The sequence below is a fragment of the Schistocerca nitens genome, chromosome 1 (assembly GCF_023898315.1).
Source record: "Schistocerca nitens isolate TAMUIC-IGC-003100 chromosome 1, iqSchNite1.1, whole genome shotgun sequence".
NCBI classification, from domain to species: domain Eukaryota; kingdom Metazoa; phylum Arthropoda; class Insecta; order Orthoptera; family Acrididae; genus Schistocerca; species Schistocerca nitens.
Genome location: NC_064614.1, coordinates 1,232,771,455 through 1,232,779,553, shown reverse-complemented (window position 1 = coordinate 1,232,779,553; position 8,099 = coordinate 1,232,771,455).

Genomic DNA, 8,099 nt, shown 5'->3' with positions numbered 1-8,099 from the left:
CCTTGCAGGTGATATATATACACTCCATCTTAAACTATACATGAAAATTACATATGAGATATATAATTGGTCATATGCCAATTGCTGCCAGTAACTCTGTTCATCAAATAAATGCTAGACTTTAGTAATAACTAATGCTCGATTGAGCAATACAATCACAACCTTAGCAAAGCCTAGAGAACACTATGGATAGTGCTTTGGTCAGGAAGAAGCTTTTGGCAATTAGCTGTGAAAGTAGCCTTTTACCACAAGCATTCAGGTGCAAATTCTGCTGAGTGTGAAGAGACCAAGTGAGGGATGAAACATCAGTCATATCTATGGGTGAATTTCCTCCCTCATGAGCAGTTTCTCAAGGTGTGCATTAACATGTCACACAGAATGCATAAACCAACACTTATCATATTGTTCGGAGAGTTACCTGGGCTACCACAAAGAATGTGAGTGTGAATGAGACATTACAGAATTAAGCTTTGTAGTAGTTGAATAAGGTAGTTATGAATAGGAACAGTAATAGAGTTAGCAAAGTGGCTCCTTGAGCATGAAACTTTGTTTTGTAAAATTGAGGGAAAACTGTATGTCAGGAGCTAGTTTACCATTGCTAAAGTTTAATAATTTCTGTAAATCTATATTTAAATTCGCTGTCTTCTTGTTTCATGTCACAATTATTCACCATTAATTGCTCAAAGAAAGTGTTTATGAGATTTATCAGTTGTAGGAAAAGGAATAGAAAGTAATTATAACACAGACCTTAAGTAAGATTTAAAGAGACATTGAAGAGTGACAATACGTCCGTTTACAATGCACATTGGATATTGTATTAGCATTGGTAGAAAGTATTTGAGTTGTACAATTTACAGGAAATTGGTACAGTAGATATAAGAAAGGAACCTAACTAACAGATAAGAGAATGGAAACTTGAAAGTTGCAGCCATAAAGAAACTGTAATTCACTGTGTGAATACATATGTAAAGGTCTACACATTTGACTTGTGCAAATGCAAATTCCATATAATTTGAAAGTATGATTTCTAGTTATGAACAAGCTATCTTTCATCAGTAAAAACACTGTCTTATGAATAGCTACTGTGATTTTTTTTACACATATTTGCTGCATTACCAATACAACAATTGTTGTTTTTTACTACAGCTTTCCTCATGATTCTTCTTATAAAAAGCTGGTATACAGTCTGTGTATGTGACTGCACTGTCAGCTTCTTCCTCCCCATTCATTAAAGTTAGCAAGGACTTGGTGGTTAAATCCACGCCAACCCAAAAAAGGAAAATATTGCAGAGAGAGTCTTATGGGCAGCCTTTGATAAGGAATTTCATGACATCTAGTTGCTTTGTTTGACATTCAGCAATTTGTCCTTTTACAGAAAATTTCGAGATCTCTCAATACAAGAGCAGTGAATACTACTTGTGCCAAAAGCACCTGAGATATCCACCAAAATAGCAATTGAATATTTTTATAGGTGTCAACCACTTGTTTGTATCCATATTTATTATGTCAGTAGATTTTCCTTTCTGAATCCCAATTAAATCTCACACAATATGTGAAGTTCTGTGTGTCAGTCAGTCAAAACACACTAGCTTCTCATGGACTCTGGCCAAAGTATTCATGATACATATAATTCTGTAGGTCTTGTGATCTCCTTTTGTAACAATGACTTGTGCTGATTTCCAGGTATCCAGAATGTATCCTAGTATGAGTGAGTTATTAAAATGTCAAGGAAGGTACTATCTGTGGTGTTACGTACAATAACAGCTCTGGGTAAAGATTTTCAGAACTGGAGCTTTCTCCTACTTCACCTGGAGATGGAACACTTTCTCTGCAAAAGAAAACACAAAACTAATGTCGTATATTTAATACACATTTGACTTCACCTATGAGATGACCACTTTCTCTGCAAAAGGGAACACAGTGGCAAGTATGTCGGATCGTCTGTAGTAGTGACATTATCTGAAAGAGATATGTGGAGGACGTCCTATGCTGAATCCCTTGAAACTACAATTTTTCTCGTGTCATGCATTTGTAGAGCTGAAATAACTACAGGTGATTTGATTTCTTAAGGGGGCAATTTGAACTGTAATTGTCTATATACAATATGTTCCAAATTCAGTCATTTTGGGTTAATAATTCCTTTCTTGTAACCCCTGTTTGGTCAGTTTATTCCATGGTGTTTTTGACATACTGGATGTCCTGTTCCTTGGTACTATGATAAATTGTGTGTATTGTACAACTTCTGACAAGTGTTCTCTGTAACACTCTGCATTCATCATGTTGCAACAAAAATGCCTCTGTCATTGGAGCTAGGAGATCCCAATCAACATTTTTCATGCAAAAAGCAATTGTCACAGAAGTTTCTACAGTCTGTTGTAGATCAAATGTTATTTCCATTTCATAACTTGTGGTGATATTTCAGTTTACTTTTGAGCCATGTCTTCTTTCCATGGCTGATCTATACCTTAGCCAATATTGCTAGAGTAACCACACCATTCTGATATCTGTATGGTTGACACCTCTACTCATAACAAGCAGATTTGGTTCTACTATTCAATCTTGGAGCAATGGACCATGTTTGTCCTTCACACAACTACGCCACAAAAGAAATTTTCCATTGGCATCTGCAATCATTTCACATTAAGAGCTGACTATATGATACCACAACTGCCCTCAGTTTATCCAAATAGGGTTAAACTATACATGAAAATTACATATGAGATATATAATTGGTCATATGCCAATTGCTGCCAGTAACTCTGTTCATCAAATAAATGCTAGACTTTAGTAATAACTAATGCTCGATTGAGCAATACAATCACAACCTTAGTATCAACATCTTCCTGGATCTCTGTAGCCATTATTGGGAAATAAGGTGTTAGATCATTCACCAGGTAATGCTCTTTATATGCGTGTCCACCTTCAGAATTTCTGTACTGTTCTGCAAAGTTCTATCATCACACTGCTGCTCATGGTATTAACTTTGATAAATTTCATTCATTTAGAGCTGCCTAGCATGAATGATACATTTAGGTGAGGACACTGGAGGTTCAAAGCATGGGTGTCTATGTGTCTTGAAGTCCTTAAGGATTCTTTGATGTCTACCATCTCCCATCTGCAACAGCTGGTAGATTGTGACATCAAAGGACAATGTGATTTAAAGCCTCAGGCAGTGAAAAAAGTTACTTAATTACCTTCTAAGAAAGTATAGTGTTGCATGAACTGTAGTTACACCTTCTAGCCTGTAGTAGTAGTAGTAGTAGTAGTTGTTGTTGTTGTCTTCAATCTGAAGACTGGTTTGATGCAGCTCTCCATGACACACTATCCTGTGCAAGCCTCTTCATCTCCTAACAATCCTTCTCATTCTGCTTACTGTACTCATCTCTTGGCCTCCCTCCATGATTTTTTACCCCCCCCCCCCCTTTCAATATTAAATTGATGATACCTTGATGTCTCAGAATGTTTCATATCAACAGATTTCTTCTTTTAATCAAGTTGTGCCACAAATTTCTTTTCTCCTCAATTCTATTCAGTACCCTCTAATCAGTTATGTAATCTACTTGTCTAATCTTCAGCATCCTTCTGGAGAACAACATTTCAAAATCTTCCATTCTCTTCTTGTCTGAACTGTTTACCATGCTTGTTTCACTTCCATATTGGCTACATTCCAAACAAATACCTTCAAAAAATGCTTCTGAACACTTAAATCTGTACTTGAAGTTAGCAAATTTCTTTTCTTCTGAACTGCTTTTCTTGCGATTGCCAGTGTATGTTTTATATACTCTCTGCTTCAGCTGTCAGTTATTTTTCTGCCCAAATAACCAAAATTATTCACTACTTTTAGTGTCTTGTTTCATAATCTAATTCCCTCAACACCATCTGATTTAATTTGACTGCATTCCATTATCCTTGCTTTGTTTTAATTAATGTTTATCTTATATCCTCCTTTCATGACAATTTCCATTCCATTCAACTGCTCTTCCCAGTCCTTTGCTGTCCCTGACAGAATTTCAGTGTCATTGACAAACTTCAAAGTTTCTATTCCTTCTCCCCAAACTTTAATTCCTTTTTCAAATTTTTCTTTGGTGTCCTTTACTGCTTGCTCAATGTACAGATTGAATAACAATGGGGATAAGTTACAACTCTGCCTCACTCCCTCCTGGATCACTACTCCCCTTTCATGCCCCTCATTTGTAAATATCACTGCTACCTTCAGAATTTCAAAGAGGGTATGCCAGTCACCATCGTGAAAAGCTTTCTCAAAGTTTACAAATGCTATAAACATAGGTTTGCCTTTCCTTAAACCATCTTGTAAGAGAAGTTGTAGAGTCAGTATTACCTCACATGTTCATATATTTCTCTGGAATCCAAACTGATCTTTCCTGTGGTCTACTTACTCCAGTTTATCCACTATTCTGTAGAGAAACTGTGTTAGTATTTTGCAACCATGACTAATTAAACTGATAGTTTGGTAATATTCACACCTGTCACTGCCAACTTTCTTTGAAATTAGAATTATTTTATTCTTCTTGAAGCCTGGAGGTGTTTTGCCTGTCTCATACAGCTTACACACCAGGTGGAAGAGTTTTGTCATGCTGGCTCTCTCGGCTATCAGTAGTTCTGAGAGAATGACTTCTATTCCCATGGACGTGTTTCGACTCAGGTCTTTCAGTGCTCTGTTAAATTCTTCTCGCAGTATCTTATCTCCTATGTAATCATCATCTACATCCTCTTCCCTTTCTATAATACTGCTTTCAAGTTCATCTCTCTTGTGTAGCCCCTCTATATACTCCTCCACCTTTCAGCTTTCCCTTCTTTGTTTAGTACTGGTTTTATTTGTATTTCCTTTCATGTGCTTCATTTGCTGCATTTTTGCATTTTCTCCTTTCATCAATTAATTTCAATATCTCCTGTGATATCCAAGGATTTCTACTAGGCCTCGTCCTTTTACCTATTTGATCCTCTGCTGCATTCTCTATTTCTTCCCTCAAAGCTACCCATTCATCTTGTACCGTATTCTTTTCCCCTGTTGTATCCAATTGTTGCTAATGCTCTGTCTGAAACTTTAAACAACCTCTGTTTCTTTCAACTCATCCATGTCCCAGCTTCTTAATTTCATACATTTATGCAATTTCTTCAGTTGTAATCCACATTTCATAACCATTAAATTTTGGTCAAAGTCCACAAATGTCCCTGGAAATGTCTTACAGTTTAAAATCTGGTTCTAAAATCTCTGTCTTACCATCATATAATCAATCTGAAACGTTTTGGTGTTTCCAGGTCATGTATACAACCTTCTTTTATGATACTTTAATGAAGTGTTAACAAATTATTAAATTTATGCTATGCGCAGAATTCTACTACGCAGCTTCCTCTTTCATTCCTTTCCTCCCCAGTCCATATTCAACTACTATTTTCCCTTCTCTTCCTTTTTCTACTATCAAATTCCAGTCCCTCATCACAATTATATTTTCAGATCCCTTATCTATCTGAATAATTTCTTTTATCTTGACATACATTTCTGCAATCTCATCTTCATCTACAAAGGTACAATAGAGTGTTGATTATCTGAATTAATTGGGAGGCATAGCTGTTTGGAAAACCAGTTTATTTCGATAATTGAACAATATGCTTTTATTTACCAATTTATCAGTAAATCTCTCTTATTATTACAAAGGCAAGTACAGTAGGAATGTATGCAGTACACATACATATGCACATACAGTACATATGGATAGAAATAATGCTTTAAAAAGTCCTTAATTTTGGTCTGTCTACGCAAGCCTACTGCTTTTGAGTGGTTAAGACACACACTTTTTCAGGACAGATATCTGATACTGGTCACTTTCCCCTTGAGCTGCAAACCACCACAAGGCAGTATCTATAAACACTCAAATGCTTCAGAAGCTAACAGTATGTTTCCATTTTGTGGACCAGCAGTAGATGAGATGCTGGCAGCATTAGCTTTGTCAGTGATGGGATTTATTCTGCATGATTTGGTGCCCTGTATGTGTATTGTTGACTCTCATCCACTCTTGAATATCTTCTTCATCACATTCATGGTAGTTGAGTTCTTTTAGCATATTGAGAATTTTAGACGTATAATTCTGTTTGTCATTTTCAATTACACTTTGAGAACTTTTTGCTATACCCAAAATTTTACTCTGACCTTTCTTCAGTTTCTGTTCCTTTACAGTTTACACTATCCCATGTTGCTCTGATCATGTATAACATACCTTTAAAATCAATAGTTTTATAATTTCTTAACAGACTTTCTTGTCCTGGCTCATCTCTTTCTAAGGATAACTTACGTAAAAATTCTTTCCTGTAATACCATTTGAAAGTCTCAATAATGCCTTGATCCATGGCTTGTAATAAAGAGTTCCTGTTAGGTTGAAAACACAACACTTCTATGAACTCGTCCTCTTCGTTTAGGATACCACATGTGGGTGAGTTGACATGTTGTCATGGAACAGTAATGTTTTCTACCTTTTGGCATTATCTAGCTGATGATCTGTTACAGATAGTGCAAAAGCTTCCCTAAACTATACTGTTAAAACTGCACTATCCACCCAGGTGCTCTTTGTGAGGTCTAAACAGCAAACATATAAACATGTTTGAAACAATACAGGCCTTACTTTTACCAGTGATGAGCACAGTAGCATTAGCACAAGCCAAAGCAGTAATACAGATCTTCCCTATTTTAGGGCCAGGTGCTGCTTTGCTAGTTCATGACATGAAGCAAGAGTTTTTCTTGCAAAGCATTCCAGTTGAGCCCAATTTCATCAGCATTGTAAATGTTTTTGAGAGCATAACCTTCTTCCCTTGATACTTCCCTTAGCTTGACTTTGAAAGAAGCAGCAAACAGAGGCTCACAAATGCCATGTTTTGACTTACAGCGTTTTAGCCACTCCATGCTTGCTGTAACCTTTTGAGTCCCAATATATCAGAAATAAGTAAACTTTTAATAATTTTCACAAAAGTCACTTTTATTAGTCTCATAAGTGAGGAATACAAGAAAATTTTTTTTAAAACTAAAAACAAAGTTAGTTCTTTAATGACGGTGGTTTCACTTCCAAACCACTGGAACACACAGTCTTGAACCATCTATAATTTTGAGTGGTATTTTTTAAAGCAATTTCAGGCTTTCTCCAGGCACTGTCCCACATTACACACATTGCAATGCCATTTTGTTCTGTGAGGTTCAGCTTTTGTGCTGCAGTGTGCACAACAACGAGCTCCTCCTTGTATTGGCATGTGCTCAGACTTGGTTTCTCTCAGTTCTTGAATTTGTTTGCATTCGCGTCTTGCACCTTCTTAATGGTGTAACATTTGTAGCTTCAATAAGTCCATGGACCACCGCAATCTGGAACTCCTTCAAAGACATTGCTGACCCATTGCTTCTTTCTTGGAACAACAAAAATATATTTACGATGCAAACATTCAGCATATACCAAACAATTCCAAGCCACCATCATTTGCTTTTCCTATCAATCTCATAAAGAGATTTCAGCATGTCTGCTTTATCGACATACCTCATATGCATATTGTTCCTTTTCATGAGTATGGGGCATGAGATCTCAATTACTGACCCATCTTTTTGTTTTTGAGACACTGTTGTTGTATGCCCTGGATCACGAAAACCAGACAAAAATAAAATTTCCTCCCTGTCCTTCCATATCAATGCAGACATGCCTTCTTCTGTGCATCTGTAGTCATATTTCCCACGCTGAAGATGTTTATCAGGCTTCAAATCTTTGGGCAATCCGTTTCAACCTCTTTTTACTGTCCCACAAGTATACACACCAGGATCATGAAGATTTTTCATTAGGCTAACAGGAGTTAAAAACTGTCAGAGTAAATCTTACGGTATTTGTTCACCAGTTTCTGAGTCAATTCCTCCACTACCCTTCAACCCAATTGTTTTTCTGGACATCAGTTTTTCCTGTCTAAATCTGGAATTCTTATGTATGTATCCATTTTCATTTGTTCTCACTCACATCTTGTAACCCCATTTTATTGGTTTTCCAAACATATATTGGCAGAAGCTAGAATGTCCTTTGAATTTTATCATTGATTCATCTATAGACTGACATTCA